The sequence below is a fragment of the Lathyrus oleraceus genome, chromosome 2 (genome assembly GCF_024323335.1).
Source record: "Lathyrus oleraceus cultivar Zhongwan6 chromosome 2, CAAS_Psat_ZW6_1.0, whole genome shotgun sequence".
Lineage (NCBI taxonomy): Eukaryota > Viridiplantae > Streptophyta > Magnoliopsida > Fabales > Fabaceae > Lathyrus > Lathyrus oleraceus.
The window spans coordinates 1,727,432-1,754,173 of record NC_066580.1 but is presented as its reverse complement, the minus strand read 5'-3'; the positions used below and the strand labels follow the sequence as shown (position 1 = coordinate 1,754,173).

The window sequence follows — 26,742 nt, the reverse complement described above, 5'->3', positions numbered from 1 at the left end:
CTGTCATGCAATGTTATGTTATGCTATGCAATGTATGAAATGTTTTCAAGGACTTTTGGAATTTAACTTTACGTAAGCCAACAAAAAAGGAAACTTTTTTTTTTTTTTTTTTTTTTTTTTTTTTTTACAAAACAGAGCAAAGTTAAATCCCTAAGTCCTCGAAATGGTTAGTACAATGCCATGATGTTATGATGTTATGATGTTACGATGTTACGATGTTATGATGTTAAGTAAACAACAAGCACAAACAAGTCACACAACCATCATTCCTAGGTTTTAAGGCTTGCATGAGTTCCATAGGTAAGTACCCTCCCCACTGAAGTTTAGTTGGTTCAACCTGTCCTAGAATAGTAACCGGGTTCTAGAAGGATCTCCAATCATTGACCTTCCTTTAAGTCCACTTCAGTGCAACACCAAGTGGTTGACCGAAGCTTCCCTAAAGTCCAATCTCAAGGAGTGTAGTATCGAGTCTCAACCAAGCCCCAGTCGGAACCGAAGTCAGTTAGCTCACTACTTTCTAATGGCCAGGATGAGTCAATTAGGGTTCTAAAGGTCTGGTTAATGCTTTGATGACACCACGCGGAAGCCAAATTTTTCCTCAAGTAACATGAGGAACATCAGGACAACCAAAGTGTCACATTAACCGTAGCCATCATTTTAACCATTCCAGTATACGCCGGATAGTCGCGATGATCTATTGCTACTTACCTAAGGTACACTAGATCCGGGTGTAGGATCTTTCACTCCAAAATACCCAAGCAATCCCTTAAAAGTAAATCAGACAATTTTAAATAAGTGATCTTGTTTTTATGGTAACCTCTCTTTTTAAAGTCCCCAGCAGAGTCGCCAGTTCTGTCATACGGTGAACTGACTTTTTGTGTTTTTTTTATCGCAATGTCGCGGATAGCAAGAGTCGCCACCGACTTTTCTTTTATCCAATAAGGAAAGGTGGAAAAGAACAGGAAAGACCTTAATTTAGATTCTTAGGTTCGGGAGGTACATTATACAAAGGGAAGGTATTAGCACCCTTTGTATCCATGGTTATCCATGGGCTCTTAATTGCTGGATCACTTATGTTTTTGTCTGAAAAAGTGTGGGTGAATTGCTTAAAAATGTTTTGAAAAGAGAATTCAACTTTGTAATGATTCTCGTATGAATGTATACAAAGTATTTATCTCGTTTGATTTTGAAAACGATTTAGAAAAAAATATAACTTGGTAATGATTCTAGTATGAATGTATACCAAGTGGTGATTTTCTAGGATTTGCAAAGTGTGAGGGATGGAAAATGTTTTAGATTATGATCCAGCAGTTGAGAGTCATACCTTCCTAGGGTCTTTATGGGCATTTCCAATCCTTATGAGGGTAAAACTGTCCTTACTATTGAGAAGTAAGTAGTTTTATCCTTTGGATGTAAAAGGGTCATCGTAGGGTCATCGATAGGTCATTGAAGGCAACAGTTGTAAGGATACCTTAGCATTCGGAGGGACGATCATCATTTAACCGTAGGCTACACCGAAGGGTCATCGAGGGACAAAATCATATATTCGAAGGCAACATCCGAGGGACTATGATTTATTTTAAAGGGACATGATGATTTAATCGAAGGGTCTTTGCTAAGGGTATCCCCACATTCGCGGGACATGACCGTAATACCGTAATCGTAAGGCAAAAGAGAGGTCCAAGATCACATATTGAAAGTCCATATTTTAAAGTTAATTAAGTAATTAGGGTGAATCTCCACATTAAAATTAATACATTAAAATTAATACATTAAAATTAACACATTAAAATTAATCAAGTAATTTAGGGCGAATCTCCACAAGGGTATCCCACAAATAAAGTGGAAGACCTAGACAGCAATCCTTTCCTGGGACAGGTGAACCTTTACAAAATTCAGCAAACGGATTAGAGTACCAAATCAGGGTGCAATCAAGAGTTGCACCAAAGCAGTAATAGTATCAGGTAAACTAAGCCTGGTTATAATAAGATAAGTCGGATGGGTAAAGATCAAAACAGAGCGAAACAGCGGCCTCCATTACAACAATTCAAGGTATCCAGGCATACTTAAGTCCACATGCAAAACCTCAAATGTATTTATGAATTCAATTATGATATCACATGTGCATTAGGAACATAAAGCGGTGATAGTAACGCAAACCTGTTGGCAATTGAATTGCAACCTCGAATTGGCCGATCGGATCGAATTGAGCGGAAGTGACCTTGCTGCCGTAGGCTTTTCCTTCCGGGTTTCCTTTAGGGTTACTCGGAATAAGTTAAACAGTAGTCCTGAACACTCCGCCACAAGCCGGCAGGATTTGTCCTTGGATTCGTCAAATAAACAACAAATTAAAGCGAAGAAAATAAACTAGATCCTAACGTAAGGTTGGATCCGGTAAAAAGGTACACAATAGTTTCCTTTGTAGAAACTATTGTGTGAATAGAACTAACTAAATGCTGAAAAAGAAATAGGAAATTGCAAGGAAAATAGTGTAGAACTCGTAGGAAAAACAATGCCTAAGCTGCTGGAAAAGAAAATATGCAAAAGTGAAAACGGCAAAGGAAAAATGTGGAAAAAGCCCCCCTTTCTAGGTTTTCTTCGTGGCTATTTATATTGGTACCATTAAGTAACTACTTGATGCCAAGAGCTCTTCAACGTGGCTAATTTCATGGCGTGGATATAGGGCCCAACACTCCTCAACGTCTCTTCAAGTCTCTGAGGCGTTACTTGCGCCCAAGAAGTAGGGTAGTGGTGTGACGCTCGTCACACCATGTGTGACGTCCGTCACAAGGCTGCTTTGCGTGACGCTCGTCACGCCCTCCGTGACGTCCGTCACAAGCACAGCATTTGTGGCTTGCGCTTTGGGCTGGGCTTTGCTATTCGGTTCGTTTTCTCTCCTTTTTGCACCTCTTCTCCTCCATTTTTACTTGTGCTTCCAAATAAACCACTTTCATGTTATCACTAGGCGAGCGTGTAGCGAATAGGTCAGTTTGGGTCATTCGCGAGCTGGGCCTTCGTTCCCGTAAGATCAGTGTCATGAAAATGAGTCGGAATGCCTTGAAAAATGTCTTGAAATATAAATGGGCAAATTTTGGGGTATGACAGCTGCCCCTGTTCAATATTCTTGAACCGAGAGAGTTAGAATGGTGTGTACCGTTCGTGGTCTGGAGGTGAAAGATTATTGAACACTAGAATGCCCCAAAAATTTGCACTTGCCAATTAGTCTTGGTGGAGATGGGCTTAAAGATGCCATCCAGGTAGTTTGATGAGGAGATTTCCAGATTGTGTCGTACGTTAGACAATGTCTGAAGACATGGACGTCATACCGGGTCATACGCTAGACCGTATAGTGAATCATCCATCATGCTGTTGACTTCGCTGGGGAGTCAGAGTATGCTATATGCTGCTGGGGATAAGGGATCAGAATGGATCATACACTGGACCATATCTGGGTATCAGAGTGAGCTGTTCGTTAGGCGGATGACTTTGATGGGGATGAAAGATCAGAACGGATCGTACGCTAGATCGGTTCTGAATTGCAGAATGAGCCGTCCATTAGGCTGAATCTGCTTGAAGAGGGAGTAGTCGTATACCAGACTACCATTCAGAAATGTACCTGTCCGAAGGTAGCATCTGAGTAAGGGGGTAGCCGTATACCAGACTACCATTCAGGAATGTACCTGTCCGAAGGTAGCACCTGAGCAAGGGGAGTAGCCGTATACCAGACTACCATTCAGGAATGTACCCGTCCGAAGGTAGCACCTGAGCAAGGGGAGTAGCCGTATACCAGACTACCATTCAGGAATGTACCTGTCCGAAGGTAGCACCTGAGCAAGGGGAGTAGCCGTATACCAGACTACCATTCAGGAATGTACCTGTCCGAAGGTAGCACCTGAGCAAGGGATGAGGGTCTAACTTGGTCGTACATTAGACTGTATTCGAGTTGAAGAAGGTCAGAATGGATCGTACGCTAGATCGTATCTGAGTTGTTGAAGGTCCAACTGGGTCATACATTAGACCGTGTTGGGAGTAGTTGAAGATCAGAATGGATCGTCCGTTAGATCGTATCTGAGTGGAAGGAGTTATATGATGAGCTGAATCAGAATGAACCGTATGCTAGGCTATATCTGATAGTATTTGTATATGTTGTATTTGCAATGAATATTTGGGATGGGCTTATAGATGCCATCGTTAGGAGGATGTCAGAATGAATGTTGACATGGAGTATATCTGAAAGATGTATCTGAAGAAGAAAGTAGTCGTACGCTAGACTACACCTCGGAATGTACCATATGCTAGGCAGTATCTGAGGGATATAGTTGAATCTTGAATGTAATTGATAAAGATGTCTGTCTGAATGGGCCTTTGTTTTGACCGTATCAAGAGGATAATTAACCTGAAAAATAAAGTTAGCTTCATGCCGTGTCATGATGCATGAGATGCAAATGTTGTATGCATGCGTTTGCTGTGAAATGATGTAATGAGTGAATTATGCGTCTGGAATAAATGAGAGCATTGTATACATGTGCATGTTATGAAATGATGTAATGTATATGATGCGGAACGAAAATTGTATGTAGGTATGTGATGTGAAATGATGTAATGAATGCACTATGTGTCTGAAACGTTCTTCCAGGGGACTCTACTGGGAAAATAAATCTCATTCTTCTGGTTGGAGACATTTGTATTGATGACCCTTCCTTAGCTAGGGATACTTGATCCTTGTCTGATGGTAGAAATATTCGACAGAGCCTGGCTGGGAGTGGAAGAGATGACTAGTCTGTCTGGTGACGCCAACCTCTTCTGGGGAATAATTGGCGTTGCCGGGGAATCGAATTAGCAACGGATTCATTGGAAAGCCTGGTTAGACCTTCTCTTCGATCCTGAAGTCGTGTAGTAATTGTCATTGTTATTTTATGCATGTATTTTTGATAAACATTGATCATATTCAAACGCATATATCAATTCAAATTAAATCAATGGACGTTCGTGCAAACAAAACGGGAAAGTAAAAATAAAATTGCATTGATTTTGAAAGAGGGCCTATGAACAGGCAATCTGTGTACAAGGAGACAGAAATCCTAGTAAGAGGAAATTGTCAAGAAACAAAGAGAAAGCTATGCCGGAAACGTCCTATTGACTTTAATTCCACTACTGCCATTATGTCTTCAAGCATCTCATCCCTTGCTGTCGGATAGAGGTGGTTGGCTTGTTCAGTCCCTTGGAACGTGGTTGAAGCTGACAGAAAACGGGACATAGTCGTACGCTTTAATCCCTAATTTTTGCCTGGACCGCCTTTTCGGGTTTTCAGTCCACCGGGATACCCCTTCTTGCCCAAGCCGCCCTTTCAGGTTTTCGACTTGCCGGGTATACGTCTTTATATATTCATCCCTAATTTTTGCCCGAACCCTTTTGGTTCGCCGGGATGCCCTTACTTTTGCCTAGGTACGTCGACCTAGCGGGTCTCTGTTATGCGTAGTATTTTTTGACTATGTCCGCGTTCACGGGATGTGGGAAGTCTTCGCCATCCATCGTAGCAAGTATCATGGCTCCACCAGAGAATACCTTCTTAACTACAAATGGCCCTTCGTATGTGGGAGTCCATTTGCCTCTGGGATCACCTTGTGGTAGAATGATGCGTTTTACCACCAAGTCGCCAATCCGATACACCTGTCTCTTGACTCTTTTGTTAAATGCCTGGGTCATGCGCTTCTGATATATCTGTCCATGACACACAGCCGCAAGTCTCTTCTCATCGATCAAGTTTATCTGGTCGAGTCGAGTCTGAATCCATTCATCTTCATCTAAGCCCGCCTCCTTCATGATTCGTAGAGAGGGAATCTGAACTTCCACTGGTAAAACGGCTTCCATTCCGTAGACTAAAGAGAAAGGAGTTGCTCCTGTCGAAGTGCGTACTGAAGTGCGATAACCATGAAGAGCAAAGGGTAACATCTCATGCCAGTCTTTGTATGTCACCGTCATCTTTTGTATGATCTTCTTGATATTCTTATTAGCAGCTTCTACAGCGCCATTCATCTTTGGTCGGTACGGAGAAGAGTTATGGTGCTTTACGTAGAACTGCGTACAGAGTTCAGTAATCATCTTGTTGTTCAAATTAGTACCATTGTCAGTGATAATTCTTTCAGGGATGCCATATCGACAAATAAGGCTATTCTTGATGAACCGTGCCACCACATTCTTGGTGACAGAAGCAAATGAGGCTGCCTCTACCCACTTTGTGAAGTAATCAATAGCGACGAGAATGAAGCGATGTCCATTAGAAGCCGTAGGTTTAATCTCTCCAATCATATCAATGCCCCACATTGCAAAAGGCCAAGGTGCTGTCAACACGTTCAATGGAGCAGGAGGTGCATGTACTTTATCCGCATAGATCTGGCACTTATGACAGGTTCTGGAGTGATGGTGGCAATCAGCTTCCATGGTAGACCAATAATACCCTGATCTCAGAATCTTCTTGGCCATTGTATGTCCATTAGAATGAGTCCCAAAAATACCGTCATGCATGTCTTCCATAATCCTTTCGGCTTCCTTTTTATCCACACAGCGAAGCAAAGTTGAATCATGATTACGTTTGTATAATACTCCATTACTCAGAAAGAATTTAGCGGAGAATTTCCTCAGGAATTTTTTGTCATTGATGGATGCCCCTTCAGGGTATTCCTGATCTTCTAAGTATCTTTTTACGTCGTGGAACCAAGGTTTCTCCTGTACCCTCTCAGTGTTAAGTTCATAACAGTATGCCGGTTCATCTAACCGTCCAAGGGTAATCATGGGAGCTTCGCTGCCCCATCTGACTCTGAACATAGATGACATGGTAGCTAATGCGTCTGCCAACTGATTCTCTTCTCGTGGGATATGTTCGAATGTAATCTCTTCAAAGTATGGGATCAACGTCATCACCCGTTCTCGGTAAGGGATGAGATTCGGGTGCTTAGTGTCCCATTCTCCTTTGATCTGACTGATTACTAATGCTGAGTCTCCGTACACACTCAAAAACTTGATTCGCCAATCTATAGCAGCTTTGAGTCCAAAAATACATGCTTCATACTCAGCCATATTATTGGTACAATGAAAACATAGTCTAGCTGTGAGAGGCGTATGGTAACCCTCGGGAGAAATGAGTACAACCCCAACACCATGGCCCAATGCATTAGAAGATCCATCGAAAACCATAGTCCATCGGGATCCCAGTTCGGGTCCTTCATACGGTTTAGGTTTTTCATCATCAGTAACAAGCATGACATCCTCATCTGGGAACTCGAAATTCATAGATTGATAATCATCCACCGCTTGATGAGCCAAATGATCAGCGAGCACACTTCCTTTGATTGCTTTCTGGGTAGTATACTGGATATCGTACTCTGTTAAGATCATCTGCCATCTCGCTATTCTTCCGGAGAGGGCAGGCTTCTCAAATATGTATTTGATAGGATCCATCTTAGAAATCAATAAAGTGGTATGATTCAACATATACTGTCTTAGTCGGCGAGCAGCCCAGGCCAAAGCACAGCAAGTTCTCTCGAGCAGTGAGTATCTTGTTTCACAGTCGGTAAACTTTTTGCTCAGGTAGTATATGGCATGCTCTTTTCGACCAGACTCGTCATGTTGCCCCAATACGCACCCCATTGAATTTTCTAATACGGTCAAATACATGATTAGAGGTCTTCCTTCAACTGGTGGTATCAGAATCGGAGGTTCCTGGAGGTACTTCTTGATTTTGTCAAAAGCTTCTTGGCATTCGTCATTCCATATCATTTCTTGATTTTTCCTCAGTAATTTGAAGATGGGTTTGCAGGTAGCGGTCAAGTGGGAGATAAATCGAGCAATGTAGTTCAAGCGTCCCAAGAAGCCTCTAATCTCTTTCTCCGTACGGGGAACCGGCATTTCTTGAATAGCCCTCACTTTAGCTGGGTCAACCTCAATTCCTTTACCACTGACAACAAAGCCCAGGAGTTTACCAGATCTTACTCCAAAAGTGCATTTGCTCGGATTCAATCTTAGCTTGTATTTCTTCAACCTCTCGAACAGTTTAAATGATCGAGATGTTCTTCTTCAGTATGAGATCTAGCTATCATGTCATCCACATATACTTCTATTTCATGATGGATCATATCATGGAACAAAACCACCATAGCACGCTGGTACGTTGCCCCGGCGTTCTTTAAGCCGAATGGCATTACTTTGTAACAGAAAGGGCCCCATTGTGTCACAAACGTAGTTTTCTCCATGTCTTCAGGTGCCATCTTAATCTGATTATAACCCGAGAATCCATCCATGAATGAGAATACTTTGTGTTGAGCGGTGTTATCTACCAGGACATCGATGTGCGGGAGTGGAAAGTCATCTTTGGGACTCGCTTTATTCAAATCTCTGTAATCTACGCACATTCGCACCTTACCATCCTTCTTTGGCACTGGCACCACATTGGCAACCCATTGAGGATAAGAAGTAACGGCTAGGAAACCGGCGTTAAATTGTTTCATAACCTCGGCTTTGATTTTCTCAGACATTTCAGGACGCATGCGGCGAACCTTTTGCTTGACAGGACGGCAGTCTTCCCTCGTTGGCAGTCGATGCACTACTATGTCAGTATCTAATCCCGGCATGTCTTCATAAGACCAAGCGAAAATCTCTACATAGTCGCGTAACATCTGAACCAATCTTTCCTTGACACTGTTTTCCAAACCTGCTCCTATTTTGACTTCTTTTCTGTCCACTTCAGTACCTAGATTTACGATTTCGAGTGACTCTTCATGCGGTTGTATAGTCTTTTCCTCTTGCAGTAGCAGTCTGGCAAGTTCTCCAGGGACTTCACAATCTTCCTCACTTCCATCTTCGGCTTGGTAGATTGGATTTTCAAAGTCATAATGAACAGTAGCGGAATTATTATCAATAGGATCCAGAGTGGATACGGATCTGCAATTTGTTACGTGAGTGTGTGTAAGAAAGCATAGCTTGTTTGAAAGACGACAGGAAAAATAAAGAGCGCAATATTTGAATGCGAAAAAGTCCATTGATTTATTGAATATGAATATGCTTATGAAATGACAAAACCCTTAACAAATTAGCTATTGTGCCCCGGGCGTAGACACAATGCTTTAAGAAGTTCAGTTGAAAAATTAAAGACTAAAAATAACAATTACTCCTGACTAAAGGAGATCGGGATAGTGTCTTCAGCCTTCCAATTATTGAGTCCGTCGCTAATTGTTGGGTAGATCCAGCTATCCAGGTCGCAATCACTGTCAGCATCTTCTACAGCATTAATTTGACTCTTGTCAGAGCTGAACCCTAGGCCAAATTTGTCAGACTTGTATGGTACGTCGATCAATTGACCCCAGCCAGTACGACCACCATCTTCAACCACGGCTTGAGCGTCCTTCAGAGAAATCATAGCAGGAGGAACACGAATAACCTTGGGCACACAGGAAGTTGGCTTAAGGACAGGATCGGTCGGAGGAACTACTTCAAATGACTGACAAGGAGTCTCAATGAATTCACCATCCATCTCGACGTATCTGAAGGTATGCACACTACTGACAATGTACTCTTCTTCTCCACACACGGTGACAATTTTGCCCTTTGTGGGATACCTCAACTTTTGATGGAGAGACGAGGCTACAGCGCCTGCCCCATGAATCCAAGGGCGTCCCAGTAAGCAGGAATAGGCAGGACGAATGTTCATTACATGGAAGGTAGTATTGAAGACTTGAGGTCCTATCTTGATAGGAAGGACTACTTCGCCATGGACAACACTCTTCGCACCATCGTAAGCACGTACCACAATGTCACTAGGTTTCAGTTCAATGCTTTTACAATCCAGCTTATCCAGCACAGCTGTCGGCAGCACATTCAAGGAAGAGCCATTATCGATCAACACATGAGACAAAGTGATTCCCCTACACTCAATGGAGATATGCAGGGCTTTATTGTGGTTCTTTCCCGCGGGTGTCAGGTCAGCATTGGAAAAGCCTAGGCCATTGTCAACAGTCAGGTTGGCTACATAGTTTTCAAACTGATCGACGGATGTCTCATGAGGTACATGAGCGGTCTTCAGGAATTTTATCAATGCATTGGCATGAGACTCAGAAGATAACAATAAGGATAACATTGAAATTTTAGACGGAGTATGCCCCAACTGTTCTACCACATCAAAATCACTCTTGCGAATGATTTTCAGCACTTCTTCCATTTCTTGTTTGGCAACGTCTTCAGTAGTAGCTTCGATCGGTATCTCTGACTGGGAAGGATTGACTGGTTCCTTTCCTCGAGTTTCAGGAATCGGAGGTGAGATTTCTGGGGAGAAGATCCTTCCGCTCCGGGTAACTTTACTAGTCCCAACAATGTCATTAGGATTAGCAGAATTACCAACTTGCTTTACGCCATGGACATAAACATCACCTCCATAATTCCACGGAACTGCTTTGCTTGAAGAATACGGGATCGGGCCAGGTGCAGTAATGATTAGGGGAGCAACCCTGGGCTTAGCAGTAATCTTCACAGGTACTCTGGGAGCAGTAATCTTCACTGGACCTTTGGACCTTGCAATCACAGATACTTCTTCAATAGGGTTTTCCGCCTTAGAGACCCTTTCAAAGAGAATTGTACGATCGTCCATCAGCTGTTGAATACCATTCTTCAATTTCAAACAGTTTTCGGGCCGGAGTATGCAGAGATTGCAATCTTCAGTACAACCTGGAAATAAACCAGCTTGCAATAAATTCCTCTTTATGACCGGGAGAGGAGATGTTAAGTCCGCTACGGTAGTGATGAGAGGATTGTCATCGAGAGCATTAACAGCCTTGTCATGATTAGGCATAGGAGCAGTGATGACATTAGGAGTCTCCGGAGGCTCGAACTCAATTTCCCCAGCGTCGACCATATCCTGAATTTTATTCTTTAACAGCCAGCAATCGTTTGTATTGTGCCCGGGGCTATCGGAGTGATATGCACACCTGGCATTGGGATTATAACGAGGCGAAGCAGTGTTGACATTTGCAGGAGGACCTCTGAGAGTGATTAAGTTCGCCTTTAGCATACTTTGTAGTGCTTGTGCTAAAGTCATATTAAGCTTGGTAAACTGCCTTCTTGGTCTGTCTTGTCTTTGCTGGAATCAGCTTCAACAACCTCATTCATCTCAGGTCTATAGGGAGAAGAATTATGATGTGCGATCTTGAAGTCTTTGCAAAGAGCTTCCACTATATTGTTATTCAAGTTCGATCCATTATCAGTAATGATCTTACTTGGCACACCATAACGACATATAATCTGATTCTTGATAAACCTTACAACAACTTTCTTGGTCATATTTTCATATGATGCCGCTTCAACCCATTTTGTGAAGTAATCAATAGCCACCAGAATGAAATGATATCCATTCGATGCTTTGGGCTCAATCATGTCAATCATATCAATTCCCCACATGGAGAAGGGACATGGAGAGGAAATGGCATTCAAAAGTGTCAGAGGAACATGAATCTTATCTGCATAAATTTGACACTTATGACATTTCTTCACAAACTTGTAACATTCAGATTTCATTGTCAACCAATAGTAACCCACTCTCAACATCTTCTTTACAATATCATGTCCATTGGAATGGCTATTAAAGGAACCTTCATGGACTTCTGTCATCAATAAGTCTGCTTCATGTTTATCCACGCATCTGAGCAAAACCATATCGAAGTTCCTCTTGTACATCACATCACCATTCAGGTAGAAGTTTCCAGCTAATCTTCTCAAAGTCTTCTTATCTTTTAAAGATGCCCCAAGAGGGTAAATCTGTTTTTGGAGGAAACATTTGATATCATAGTACCATGGATTATCATCCTTGCTCTCTTCAATAGCAAACACATGAGTTGTCCTATCAAGACACATCACAGTCAAATTGGGAACTTTATTCCAAAACTTTACCACAATCATGGAAGCCAACGTTGTAAGAGCATCTGCCATCCGGTTTTCATCTCGAGGAATATGATGAAACTCAACCTTTGTAAAGAAATTTGATATCCTCCTCGCATAATATCTATATGGTATCAGACCGGGTTGATTCATCTCTCGTTCACCTTTGATCTGATTAACAACCAGAGCTGAATCTCCATAGATGTTAAGATATTTAATTCTGAGATCAATGGCTTCTTCAAGCCCCATAATGCAAGTTTCATAATCAGTCATATTGTTTGTACATTTGATGGTCAATCTATCTATAAACGGAAAATGAGTGCCTTGAAGAATAATAATCACTGCCCCAATGTCATTACCATATGAATTAACAACTCCATCAAATACCATACCCCAACGGGAACCAGGTTTTGGCCCTTCTTCAAGCAATGGTTCATCATAATCTTTCATCTTCAAATAAAAAATCTCTTCGTCAGGAAAATCAAATTGCACTGACCGATAATCTTCAATAGGTTGGTGAGCCAAATGGTCAGCTAAGACACAACCTTTAATAGCTTTATGAGCTCGATATTCAATATCATACTCAGATAAAAACATTTGCCAACGGGAAATCCTCCTAGTTAAAGCAGGATTTTCAAATATATACTTGATTGGATCCATTTTATATATCAACCAAGTAGTATGATTCAACATATATTAGTGCAGACGCTTAGTAGCCTAAGCTAAAACACGTCATGTCTTCTCAAGCACAGAGTACTGAGACTCGCAGTCGGTGAACTTCTTACTGAGGTAGTAAATTGCATATTATTTCTTCCCAGATTCATCTTACTGACCAAGAACACAACCCATACTATCTTCAAGCACAATCAAATACATGATCAAAGGTCTTCCTTCAACAGGTGGAGACAAAATCAAAGGCTCAAGCAAATACTCTTTGATACTGTCAAAATCTTTTTGGAAATCTTCGGTCTAATCACAAGACTGATCTTTCTAAATGAGCTTGAATATAAGCGCACATGTGGCACTCATATGCGATATAAATCTTGAGATATAGTTTAATTGGCCGAGAAAACCTCTGACTTGCTTCTCAGTTTTTGGCATATGCACCTCTTGTATTACTTTGACCTTGGCAAGATCAACTTCAATACCCTTCTCGCTGATAATAAAGCCCAACAACTTACCAGAGCGAACATAAAAAGTACACTTATTCGGATTCAAGTGGAGTTTATATTTCCTAAAGCGCTAGAATAACTTCAACAGATGCTTAACATGCTCTCCTTCAGTCTTTGATTTGGAAATCATATCATCAACATAGACCTCAATCTCTTAATGCATCATATCATGGAAAAGAGTGGTCATAGCTCTCTGGTACGTTGCACCAGCATTCTTTAAACCGAAAGGTATCACTCGATAACAAAATATTCCCCAAGGCGTAATGAATGTGGTGTTCTCCATATCTTCATGTGCCATCCTGATCTGATTATAACCGGAAAATTCGTCCATAAAAGAAAAGACTTTGAATTTAGTTGTACTGTCTACCAACATATCAATTTGTGGCAGAGGAAAATCATCTTTCATACTGGCTTTATTCAAATCTCTATAATCAACACACATGTGGACTTTTCCGTCCTTCTTAGGAACATGCACAATATTGGCCATCCATTGCGGATACTCGGAGGTAACAAGGAAACCGACATCAATTTGCTTCTGCACTTCCTCCTTAATTTTCACTGCCATATTAGGATGAGTTCTTCTTAACTTCTGCTTGACCGACGGGCATTATGGCTTCAACGATAATCTATGCTCCACAATATTGGTATAAAGACCTGGCATATCTTTATAGGACCAAGCAAACACATCTGAATATTCTTGGAGAAGATAAACCAACCCCTTCTTAACCTCCGGACAAAGTTGCGACCCAATCTTGACTTCCTTGATATCATCCTCGGAACCCAAGTTGACTAATTTAGTTTTCTCTTCAAATTGCTGAATGGTTCTCTCCTCGTGCTCAAGCAAACGGAATAACTCATCAGTAAACAGTTGTAGGTCGGGTGAATGTCCATTACTTGGAAAGTAATATGAAATTCACTCGGACCAATCTTGACTAGAAGGTCCACCTCTCAAATGATAGTTTTTCGAGAACCGTTGAACGCTTTTACTACCACACCATTGTACCTCATAGGTGCGCCTTGATAAGACACTCTTGCCAAAGTTGATTTGGGTAACACATTTGTAAGACCCTAATTTTGACCCTAAGATCCCTCATGGCATCATATCCTTACTCAGTGCATTGCCTCAAGGATTATAGCATGTTTGGTTCCTTAACCCTAGGGTGGGACTTGTGTGAGTGGTTTGAGACCACCAAGCATGCTTGTATTGTATATTATTGCTTTTCTTATTTTGATTACTAACCAAAAGCACAAAAATATGTCACTAACTCTTTTTGTTTTGAAGCTCAAGTGATCATATACTCCAATGCTCCTAGGAGGCTCTTAAGCTCAATGATATGGTTAGATGAAGATGAGAAAAAGCATGACACTGATCCACAAAGCTCCTAATCATCATATATGTCTCCCAAGTATTTCACTTTTCCAATTTGATCAGGATAACCCAAAGGGCTTGAGGACTGTTTCCCAAGGAAACCCTAATTCAACTGTGCCTCAACTGTGCCTTGATCATGAAGCAACCTCAACCTATGATCAAATTCAATCAAGGGAATTTCTTTCATTCATTACTTTATGCATATATGAACCTATTTGAGGATCCTAAATCATTCATTGATCAAGATTGGAAGCTTGGTTTTGAAAAGTTGACTAGTCAAGTCATCTGACTAAACTGAGCACCATTGAGATATAAATTTTGATGTGTTTGTCAAATTAACCCTATCAAGTCAGAGCCAAACCAACACTTGATACCGGTCAGGTGGTTGCATGATAGGTGCGGTGATTAAAGATGTTTTTAAACAGTGCTTTAACCCTATAATTCTCTCATTTCCATGATATTTGATTATAAGCCTTTCCATTTATTAGGGGTCAGTGGCATACATGTTGATTTAATCAAAGTTGGAGCCCTCCCTCTGAAATGTTGTAAAGCATTCATTTTCGGTGGATGTTTGGTTGAGTATTCTCCCTTTGATAACAAAATATTTTTAAGCTTTTGTTAAAATCAATCCACCTGTAGCGGGGTATTCATTACCATTAGAGATATTGACTAAATCCAAGGTAAACCATACAAGTCGAGTCGCCACCGCACTTCTATTTATCCAAAGGAATGGTTAGAAAGCGAACAAAAACCTAAAAGTTTTATCGAATCAAAAACTAGTAAAAATGTCAGAGATCTGGGTAAGAGGGTTGGTTATGCAATGGGAAGGTTTTAAGCACCCAAAACATCCTAGGTACTCCTAGGGAGCCCTTTTCACATTTGTTGTAAGATTGGTATTTTGTGAAAAATTATTTGTGCAAACATGATTGAAGAGATGAGAAGAGAATATACAAGTTTATTTACATTTTATGTTTGGATGGATAAACCCATTGCCTACGTACCATCTTAAAAAAGATTAGGATCAAAACCTCGTAGTTCGGTGTAAAAGTCTCAAAATGAGTGGGTGAATTGATTGGTCCAAAATCCTTAAGGTCTTTTGTTATCCAAGGGAGAAAACTCAACCTAAAACCACGAATCCACCATGTGAGGATAACTTCAACATGCTAGTGAGGGGTTAACCCTATAATAAGCATGGAAGACTCATTGTCCATCACTAAGGATATAGGTGAGCATTACATCTACCTCAAGGATAACTCAAACATAATAGCTAAAGGTTATGAAAAAGTTTTATTAAGAAAGTGGCCATTGAAATCACAAAAAGACATTTGAATGGGTTATATTTACCAATGAAAAGTATGCACAAAATGGTCAAAGTTGATTTAGAAGTTCAATTCAAAATAAGTGTTAAGAAAAGAAAGTTTGAAAATTAAAAGCATAAGGCTTAGGTTTCTAATGTTTGAAAACAAACGTTAAATGTTTGCACAAAAGTTTTGGCTTGGGTTAGAGTGGAGGGAAGAAGAAGAATGGCTAAATCCTAAACATACAAGAGGTGAGGGATAAGAGAACAAGACCATAAATGGAGTTCCTCTCTTGAGATCATAGTGATGATCCAAGTAGCTCCCATCCTTTGGAATATGCAAGCAAAATAATAGTAAGCTCAAGCAATCAACAATCAAGTTAGCTCTTGGAAAGTTCCTCAATGGCTCTTGGATCTCTCTCTCTTAAAAGCTCATGGCAATGGTTCCTCACTTAGGCTCAATGTTGGGATACCTAGCACAAGAACGCACACATTAAAAAGTTCCATCAAACAATCAAGAATGAACAAGAAGGAGTTTTAGAGATTGATCCTTTCAAAGTCCTTTTCAACATTTGTAGCATTCTAAAGGCCTAATGCCTAGTTGCTCTTTGACTTTTATAGCATTCTAAAGGCCCAATGCCTAGTTGCTCTTTGACTCCAAATTTGCATAGGGAAATTCCTAAAGTCTAAGTCCATTTGTCCATTTCTTTGCATTTGGTCAACAACAATCAAAACACAAACACAATGATATATACACAATTATATGCTCAAGTGAGCAAAAGGCAAATTGCATTAACATAAACATGTGCTCAAGTGAGCAAAAGGAAAAGCAAGTGAATAATATGTATAAGGATAATATATTTCATAAAAGTAAAGTGCAAGAAGTAAATGTTAATGGTTAATGGTTAATGTTAGTAGTTAGTGTGCCATAAGGCAAATTTAGCGCTATGTTAAGCAATCATAATTGGACTTATGTAGAAGTCACAACTATCTGAGGCCGGTCAATAATAATGTAGGCAACAACACAAGTTAGAAGTCTTGATTAGTGAACCAAGTTCCAACAACTTGCCATGCCAAAAAGAAGAAGAGAAATGATCTTGTATTGGTTTAAGTTCTTTGCATGATTTAGGAAGCAATCTATCCTTAATGCAAAGCCATTCACTTGATCAATTGATCAAGATGAACTAGATTTGAATCAAGGAAGATTAAACCTCCCTAATCAATGCTAACTTATCAACCTTTAACTCATTGATCCAAAAGAAAAGAAGAAGAAGAAGAAGATGAAGATGAATAATGGAGATGAAGAATTAAAGTGCATGGAATGAAATGGAATGTACCAATCTATTAAGAGTTGACCAAAGACATTGAGGATCATGGTCAAACAATCAAAAACAGAAGTGGGATGAAGAATGGAAGTCAAGAAATAAACAAAGTATTTTTGGCATTTTTAATATTTGAAAATAAACTTAAATTAAAATATTAAAGAAATGTCAAACTTCAAAATCACTTCAAATCAACTTTGGAAAGTCCAAGTGAATTATCCCAAGTTCAACAAGGTCAAGCAAAGTTTGACAAAAAATTTCAGCATTTTTAAAAGTCAGAAACTATTTTTAATCAATTAAAAATGAATAAAAATAACCTAATTGAACTAAAATCTCAAATAAATCTCAAACCAATTAAAAAATTGATGAGAATATTTTTCATAGATCCATCATCATTCAAATAGGTTGAGAAAATATTTTTGTATTTTTTGAATATCAAAAACTATTTAAAATGAATTAAAAATAACCAGAAAAGAGAAAATTATTAAAAAATAGCAAATGACAAAATAAAAAATATTAAAAATCATTTTTAGAAACTAGAATTAAAAAGAGAAATAATGCAATTGGTCCCATATTTTTTGGAATTAAAATGAGAGAGTTATGAATTTTTGAAATAAAATGAAATAAAAGAAATAAAATGGAAATTAGAAAAATCAGAAAAAAGGAGAGGCGTTGGATCCAGTTCATTAATTGGCCTGGAAGATCAGATGGATCTCAAGCGCGCGCCTACCAAATGTCTTAGTCAAACGCGTCACACAATGCATTTAAAAAAGTCATAACAAACAAAGGCCATGATTCAATCTGGGAAAGTGATCAAACGGTCCAGATACAATCTGGCAATGAGACGGTGGCCAGCGCCACCGTGTTCTCCGGTGAGCTCCGGCGAAGGCCAAAAAAATGCAGAGATTCAAATGCTCATTAAAGTGGACGATCCAGGCACCGCTTGAAAGGTGAAGTGATGTACATCACTCCTATACCACTCACTTCCACTCTAGATTCCTATTAAGAGAGAAATCAGAGATGGAAGTTTGATGGTGTTCATCATGAACTTGCTCGATTTCAACAATTAAGCATACAATAATGATGCCTCTATAGAGAGGACTTCAGACAATACAATATCAAGGCCAATGGATCAAAGCATAAAGAGATTCGAAGCAAAAAACAGTTGATCAAAACCTTTGGGTTGTGAAGCTTTGAGTCCCTTTCCTTGGTTCCTTTTGCAAAATAGAACTTCAATGAATCAAATGATGAAGGTTTAGGAACTTTAGATCTGAAAATTCAACCAAATGCAATTGAATTTCAGATCTGAATTTTTGAAGAAAGATGAACTTAGTTCCTTTGGTATGGTTAGGGATTCACTCTTGCAGCATTTCAGGCGCCTTTAGGTTGGAGAATTATGAAGCATAACACATGTATTTATAGCTGGAAATGGCTGAGTGCATGAGTTTACTCATGTGCATGGCAAATGGATTTTGCATTGCATGGGCTTGTGTGATCATGTGGAAGGTCCAATGAAGACTGAAACAAGCTGTTGAGTTCATGTGAGTTGCAAATGGACGTGTACATTAAGTATAAACAGCTAATGCATGGAAATTTGAATGGAATTTCACAAAATGCATTCAATCTTCATGTCTTTGAAAATGGTGCTTCCAAACTCCAAATGCTACCTCATGAGTAATGGTTAGAAAGCTTATTGCATAAGGAACAAATGATATGTTGATCAAAATTTCAATTGGGCCTTTGAAATTAGTGAATTTTGAGTTTAAAGTATAGGGTGCAAAACATGCAAAAGTGAAGTTTCCAAATTTGGCCAATGTTCAAGCCCTTCTGTCTCAATGATGTAAGCTCCAAATGATAAAACCTTCAACATGAAAGTTGTAGATATTTTCAATACAATAAATTTGGACTTACATTTTGAATCATTTGGATTTTTAATGAAGAAGTTATGGGCACTTGAAGTTGGACTTTTTTCCATTTCAATGCATTTGGCCCAAAGTGACCTATAATGTTTTGCATTATCACATGTATTTCTTTTGAGATTTTGAAATTTTGTTCACCATAACTTTTTAAGTAGACACAATAATATTTCCAATGCATTTGGTTCCACCTCAAAATCATAAAAAATGAATGAGTTATGTTTTTGGGAAGTTGACCCAAAATTAGGGTTTCAATCAAAATGACATATAATGTCTTAGAATGGATGATGACCTTCCATACTTTAAATCCAATTTTGATGAACATGAAAGTTGTTCATATTGTCCTTAAGAACAGTTTCGCTCTTGGGATCATCTCCATTTGACCAACACACAAAATGTTAGGTCTCAGTGCATTTCAAAATAATCAAATGAATTGACTGATCAACTTCTCAAGTCCACAACTCATATCTTGATGAATTGATGATTGAGGACACTCAAATAAGTTCAAATATGCATGAAATGATGAATTAAAGAACTTCCCTTGATTTTATTTGACCATGGGCTGAGGTTGCTTCATGAGCAAGGCACACTTGGTACATAGATGAATTAGGGTTTCCTTGGGACACAAACCTCAAACCCTTTGATTTGCTTTGATCAAAATGATGAATTGAGATACTAGGGAGGCATATTTGATGGATGAGAGCTTTGGGAACCATTTCCATGCTTGATTTCATCTTCTTATTGCACAAAGGATCTCCTAGAAGCTTTTGACCCTGTGATTGCTCAAGCTACAAACAAGAAATGTTAGTGACATATTTTTGTGCTTTTGGTTAGTGAATAAAATGAGAAAAGCAATAATATACAATTCAAGCATGTTTGGTGATCTCAAACCACTCACAAGAGGTCCCACCCAAAGGCAAGGGGAACCAAGATGCTTATGATCCTTGAGGCTTTGCAAAATGCAATGTTGTGATGCCATGAGGGATCTTAGGGCCAAAATTGGGGTCTTACACCACCCACTTTGAATTTTTTACCATAAACTACGAGGTTTTGATCCCTCATTTTTATGTTGGTACGTAGGCATAAGACTGAAGGTCTTTTCAAACACAAAAATATAATTAATGAATTCTTTTCTCATCCCCTCATTCCTTTTTATCAAATATCATTTTCAACTAAAACACTTGCACACAAAAAAGGGCTTCCTAGGAGTACCTAAGACACTTTGGGTGCTAATACCTTCCCTCTGTGTAACCAACCCCCTTACATGTAATCTCTGACATTTTATTAGTTTTGATTTGAAAACTTCTTATCTTTGGGTTTTGTTCGTACTTTTCCCTTTTCCTTTGGAAACAATAAAAGCGCGGTGGCGACTATGATTTTATTGACGTTGTGCTAACCAATATCTTGATGGTCATGAATTTACCACTACACCTTGTCGTATAGTTGACTAATGCTAAGGAGGTTATGTTTAAGGCCATCAACTAACATAACATCGGATATAGTAGTATATGTGGTATTACCTACACTACCTTTTCAAGTATCGCTCTTTTGTTCCATGGATTCTTCTATTTCTGTATCATTTAAGGTTAGTTTAGACATGTCGCTTTCTGTAGCAGGGTATTCGTTACCATTAGACATATTGACTAAATCTAAGGTAAACCATACAAGTCGAGTCGCCACCGCACTTCTATTTATCCAAAGGAATGGTTAGAAAGCGAACAAAAACCTAAAAGATTTATCGAATCAAAAACTAGTAAAAATGTCAGAGATCGGGGTAAGGGGATTGGTTATGCAATGGGAAGGTGTTAAGCACCCAAAACATCCTAGGTACTCCTAGGGAGCCCTTTTCATACTTGTTGTAAGGTTGGTATTTTGTGAAAATTTATTTGTGCAAACATGATTGAAGAGATGAGAAGAGAATATACAAATTATTTACATTTTTGTGTTTGGATGGATAAACCCATTGCCTACGTACCATCTTAAAAAGTTTGGGATCAAAACCTCGTAGTTCGGGGTAAAATTCTCAAAAAAATGAGTTGGTGAATTGATTGATCCAAAATCCTTAAGGTCTTTTGTTATCCAAGGGAGAAAACTCAACCTAAAACCACAAATCCACCATGTGAGGATAGCTTCAACATGCTAGTGAGGGGTTAACCATATAATAAGCATGGAAGACTCATTGTCCATCACTAAGGATATAGGTGAGTATTATATCTACCTCAAGGATAACTCAAACCTAATATCTAAAGGTTATGAAAAGTTTTGATTAAGGAAGTGGTCATTGAAACCACAAAAGTATTTGAATGAGTTATATTTACCAATGAAAAGTATTTACAAAATATGGTCAAAGTTGATTTAAGAGTTCAATTCAAAATAATTATTATGAAAAGAAAGTTTGAAAATCAAAAGCATAAGGCTTAGGTTTCTAATGTTTGAAAAGAAGTGTTAAATGTTTGCACAAAAGTTTTGGCTTGGGTTAGAGTGGAGGGAAGAAGAAGAAGGGTTAAAGTCCTAAATCATACAAGAGATAAGGGATAAGAAACAAGACCACAAATGGAATTCCTCTCTTGAGATCATATTGATGATCCAAGTAGCTCCCATCCTTTGGAATATGCAAGCAAAATAATAGTAATCTCAAGCAATCAACAATCAATTAAGCTCTTGGAAAGTTCCTCAATGGCTCTTAGATCTCTCTCTTTCTCTTAGAAGCTCATGGCAATGGTTCCTCACTTAGGCTCAATGTTGGAATCCCTAGCACAAGAACACACACATTAAAAAGTTCCATCAAACAATCAAGAATGAACAAGAAGGAGTTTAGAAAATGGGTCCTTTCAAAGTCCTCTTCAACATTTATAGCATTCTAAAGGCCCAATGCCTAGTTGCTCTTTGACTTTTATAGCATTCTAAAGGCCCAATGCCTAGTTGCTCTTTGACTCCAAATTTGCATAGGGAAAGTCCTAAAGTCTAAGTCCATTTTGTCCATTTTCTTTGCATTTGGTCCACAACAATCAAAACCAAACACAAGCACCATGATATATACATAATTATGTGCTCAAATGAGCAAAAGGAAAATTGCATTAACATAAACATGTGCTCAAATGAGCAAAGGGAAAAGCAAATGAATAATATGTACAAGAATAGTAAATTGCACAAATGTAAAGAGCAAGAATTAAATGTTAATGGTTAATGGTTAATGTTAGTAGTTAGTGTTCCATAAGGCAAATTTAGCGCTATGTTAAGTAATCGTAATTGGACTTATGTAGAAGTCACAACTATCTGAGGTCGGTCAATAATAATGTAGGCAACAACACAAGTTAGAGGTCTTGATTAGTGAATCAAACTCCAACAACTTGCCATGCCAAAAAGAAGATGAGAAATGATCTTGTATTGATTTAGGTCCTTTGCATGATTTAGGAAGCAATCTATCCTTAATGCAAAGCCATTCACTTGATCCATGATCAAGATGAATTAGATTTGAATCAAGGAAGATTAAACCTCCCTCTATCAATGCTAACCACCAATCTTTAACTCATTCATCAAAAAAAGAAAAAGAAGGAGGAGAAGAAGAAAATGAAGAAATTAAAGTGCATTAAATGAAATGGTATGTACTAATCAAACTTCAAATTCACTTCAAATCAACTTTGAAAAGTCCAAGTGAATTATCCCAAGTTCAACAAGGTCAAACAAAGTTTGACAAAAAATTTCAACATTTTTAGAAGTCAGAAACTATTTTAAATCCATTAAAAATGCATAAAAATAACCTAATTGAACTAAAATCTTAAATAAATCTCAAATCAATTAATAAATTGATGAGAATATTTTTCATAGATCTATCATCATTCAAAGAGGTTGGAAAAATATTTTTGTATTTTTTGAATATCAAAAATTATTTAAAATGAATTAAAAATGACCAGAAAAGAGAAAATTCATGAAAAATAGCAAATGATAAAATAAAAAATATTAAAAATTGTTTTTAGAATCTAGAAATTAAAAGAGAAATAATGCAATTGGCCCCATAATTTTTGGACCAATAATGAGAGAGATATGAATTTTAGAAAATGAAATGGAATTAAAAAATAAAATGGAAATTAAAATCAGAATTAAAAAATAAGGAAAAACGTGAGGCGTTGGATCAGACTCATTAATTAAGCTGGCACATCAAACGTTCCTTAAGCGCGCGCCCACCAAAGTCCAGGGTCAACTGAATAACACGAATATTAAAAGAAAGTCATAATATCTAATGGATCTGATTAGATCTGGAAGCATGATCCAACGACCCATATTAAAACTGGCAAACAGACGGTGGCCAGCGCCACCGTCTTCTCCGGCTAGCTCCGGTGGAGACCAGAAATTGTAGAGAAATAAATGTGCATGAAAATGCGTGATCTAGGTACCAAATGAAAGCTGGGGTGATGTAGATCACCCCTATACCAACCAATTCAACTCTAGACTTCCATAGCAAGAGGAATCAGAGCTTGAATTTTATGGTGTCCAACTGGAACTTGATGGATTTCAACAATTTAAAGCTCATAATGATTGCCTCTATGAAGAGGACTTCAGACAACACCACAATAACAAGAAACAAGCAATGTATAATGAGATTCGAAGAGATCAAAGTCTGAAGTAAACCTCTGAAATGGAGAGTTTGAGAGCACGATTTCTTGATGCTTAAGCTTGCAGTGTGATCTATGGATGAAGGAGAAGAAGGTTCAGGAACTTTAGATCTGAAATTTCAATCGAGGAAATCAAAATTCAAATCTGAAATTTGAGAGAAAATTGAGATTGTTCCTTTGGTGTGAGGGTGGGATTTCAGTTGCATAGCATGTAGGGCGCCTTAAGGTTGAAGAATTGAAGAGCATTGGCCTTGTATTTATAGATGAAGGGAGCTGCAAGCATCATCAAAATCGTGTGCATGGGAGAATAGGGTCTCCATGCATGGGCCTGTACAGGTGCATGGAGGGCCCAATTCTGATTGGAATTGCAAGATACACATCACCAAATATGAACTGGGCGTGCATATTGGATGTTAATGGACCATACATGGCAATTGGAATGATTTTCATAAAATGCACTATTACATTGAAGCCTTCGAAAATGCCATGTCCAAAATCAAAATGTAACCTTATGAGTAATGGTTGGAAATCTTATTGCATAAGGAACAAATGTCATGTTGATCAAAACTTCATTTGGGCCTTGGAAATTAATGAAATTTGAGCTTGAAGTGTAGGGTGCAAAACATGCATATTTTGAAGTTTCCAAATTTGGCCCATGTTCAAGCCCTTCTCTCTCAACGATGCAAGCTCCAAATGACAAAATCTTCAACATGAAAGTTGTAGGTATTTTCAAGGAAACTAATTTGGACTTAAATTTTGCATCATTTTGATTTTTGATGAAGAAGTTATGGGCACTTGAAGTTGGACTTTTTCACATTTCAATGCATTTGGTCCAAAGTGACCTATAATGTTTTGCATTATCACATGTATTTCTTTTGAGATTTTGCAATTTTTCTCAACATAAAATTTGAATTATACACATTAATATTTCCAATGAATGAAGTTTCACCTCAAAATCAGGAAAAATGAATGAGTTATGTTCTTGGGAAGTTGACCCAAAATTAGGGTTTCAGTCAAAATGACCTATAATGTCTTGGAATGGATGATGACCTTCCAAGCTTCAAATCAAAATTTGATGAACATGAAAGTTGTTCATATGGTTATTAAGAACATGTTTTATCTTAGAGTCATCTCCATTTGACCAACACATAAAAAGTTAGGTCTCAGTGTATTTCAAAATAGTCAGATGAATTGACTGATCAACTTCTCAAGTCCAAAACTCATATCTTGATGAATGGATGATTGAGGACCCTAAAATAAGTTCAAATATGCATTAAATTATGAATTAAAGAACTTCCATTGATTGCATTTGATCATGGGTTGAGGTTGCTTCATGAGCAAGGCACAATTGATGAACAGATGAATTAGGGTTTCCTTGGGAAACAAACCTTAAACCCTTTGATTTGCTTGATCAAAATGATTAATTGAGATACTTGGGAGGCATATTTGATGGATGAGAGCTTTGGGAACCATTTCCATGTTTGCTTTCATCTTCTCTTGACCAAATCAATGCACATAGGATCTCCTAGAAGCTTTTGACCTTGTGACTGCTCAAGCTACAAACAAAAGATGTTAGTGACATATTTTTGTGCTTTTGGTTAGTGAATAAAAATGAGAAAAGCAAATATACAATTCAATCATGCTTGGTGATCTCAAACCACTCACAAGAGATCCCACCCAAAGGTTAAGGGAACCAAGATGCTTATGATCCTTGAGGCTATGCAAATGCAATGTTATGATGCCATGAGGGATCTTAGGGTCAAAATTAGGGTCTTACACTTTCCATTTGGGATATAATTTGTTTGTAAGGGAAATCATCATTGATTGGAATTTGTTCAGGCTTATTCCCTTCGATTCGTGATAAGTGGTCTGCTACTACGTTCTAAATACCCTTCTTATCTTTTATTTCTAAGTCAAATTCTTGTAAGAGTGGGATTCATCTTAAGAGTCTTGGTTTGGCATCCTTCTTACTTAGCAAGTATCTAATAGCAGCGTGATCAGTATAGATGATGATTTTCGCTCATACTAAGTAGGAACGGAATTTGTCTAAAGCGAACACAACGGCTAGAAGTTCCTTTTCAGTGGTAGCGTAGTTCATTTGGGCATGATCTAATGTTCTACTTACGTAGTAGATCGCATGATTTTTTTATCCTTTCTTTGTCCTAGCACTGCGCCAACGTCATAGTCACTCGTATCACACATGATTTTGAATGGTAATCTCCAGTCAGGTGGTTGCATGATAGGTGCGGTGATTAAAGATGTTTACAATTGTTCAAACGCATCTATAACATAATTTGTCTAAAGCGGAAGTATGTATGTAAAAAAATCAATTGCAGAGCGTAAGTGTGTATGTAGGCGTATAGCGTATCCCAGCTCGTGGCGTTCATGTTGGTGAGGCCATGCCAAACTTGAAATGCTACCTCTGACCATCCGTCAGGGATACAACAGTGAATTCCTTCTCCATGTCGGAAACCAAGCATTTGCGCTATCTGAGTTTGATTTAGGGAATACTCAGTGCCGAACATTCTAAATGTGGTGACTCCGGTGAGAAACTGAGTTGCGCCAGAGGGTGTGATATAGGAGTAGGAACTCAGAAATTCCAGGGTCAGCGCTTCGTAGGTTGGTTGCGGTGTGGTACACAGTTGCATAAAGCTGGAGTTTGTCAGCATCCACTCCACGCCCTCCAAAAGGTCTAGCTCTGTCAGGAATTCAATACCAACATACCTCGTGGCTTGAGCTGAGAGTTGGTAGAACTTAAGGTAGTTATCTCTTTGGCGTTCGCCGACTTCTCCGTTTCTGAATACGACGGTTGAGAGGTCGGAAGTAGCTCTTGACGGGCCATTGATAAGGTTTATGAGACTTTTGATGTTGGTGGGTGGGATGAAATATTGTGAGTTACACGCTTGAAAAAAATGTAAAGAATTGAATAATGGAGAGAACAATGGTATGAGTATGGTGATTGATGAGGAAGAAGAGAGGAAGAGCGCCTGCATTTATAGGCGAGCTCTCTGGATTTCGTGACGGTCGTCACGTGCAACGGGTGCGTAACAGTCAGATGCTCGTAACGGTCATTTGCATGCCGTGTGACGATCGTGGTAGATCCGTGAAGGTCGTCACGTCTGTGAGATGGGCGT

The 26,742-nt window shown here is 38.8% G+C and overlaps 1 pseudogene; it reads right to left on the bottom strand.

Moving 5' to 3' along the window:
- The window catches only part of LOC127120983 (uncharacterized GPI-anchored protein At1g61900-like), a 60,657-nt pseudogene extending 34,207 nt beyond the window's left edge, over positions 1–26,450 (bottom strand).
- Between the last annotated feature and the right edge of the window lie 292 nt (positions 26,451–26,742).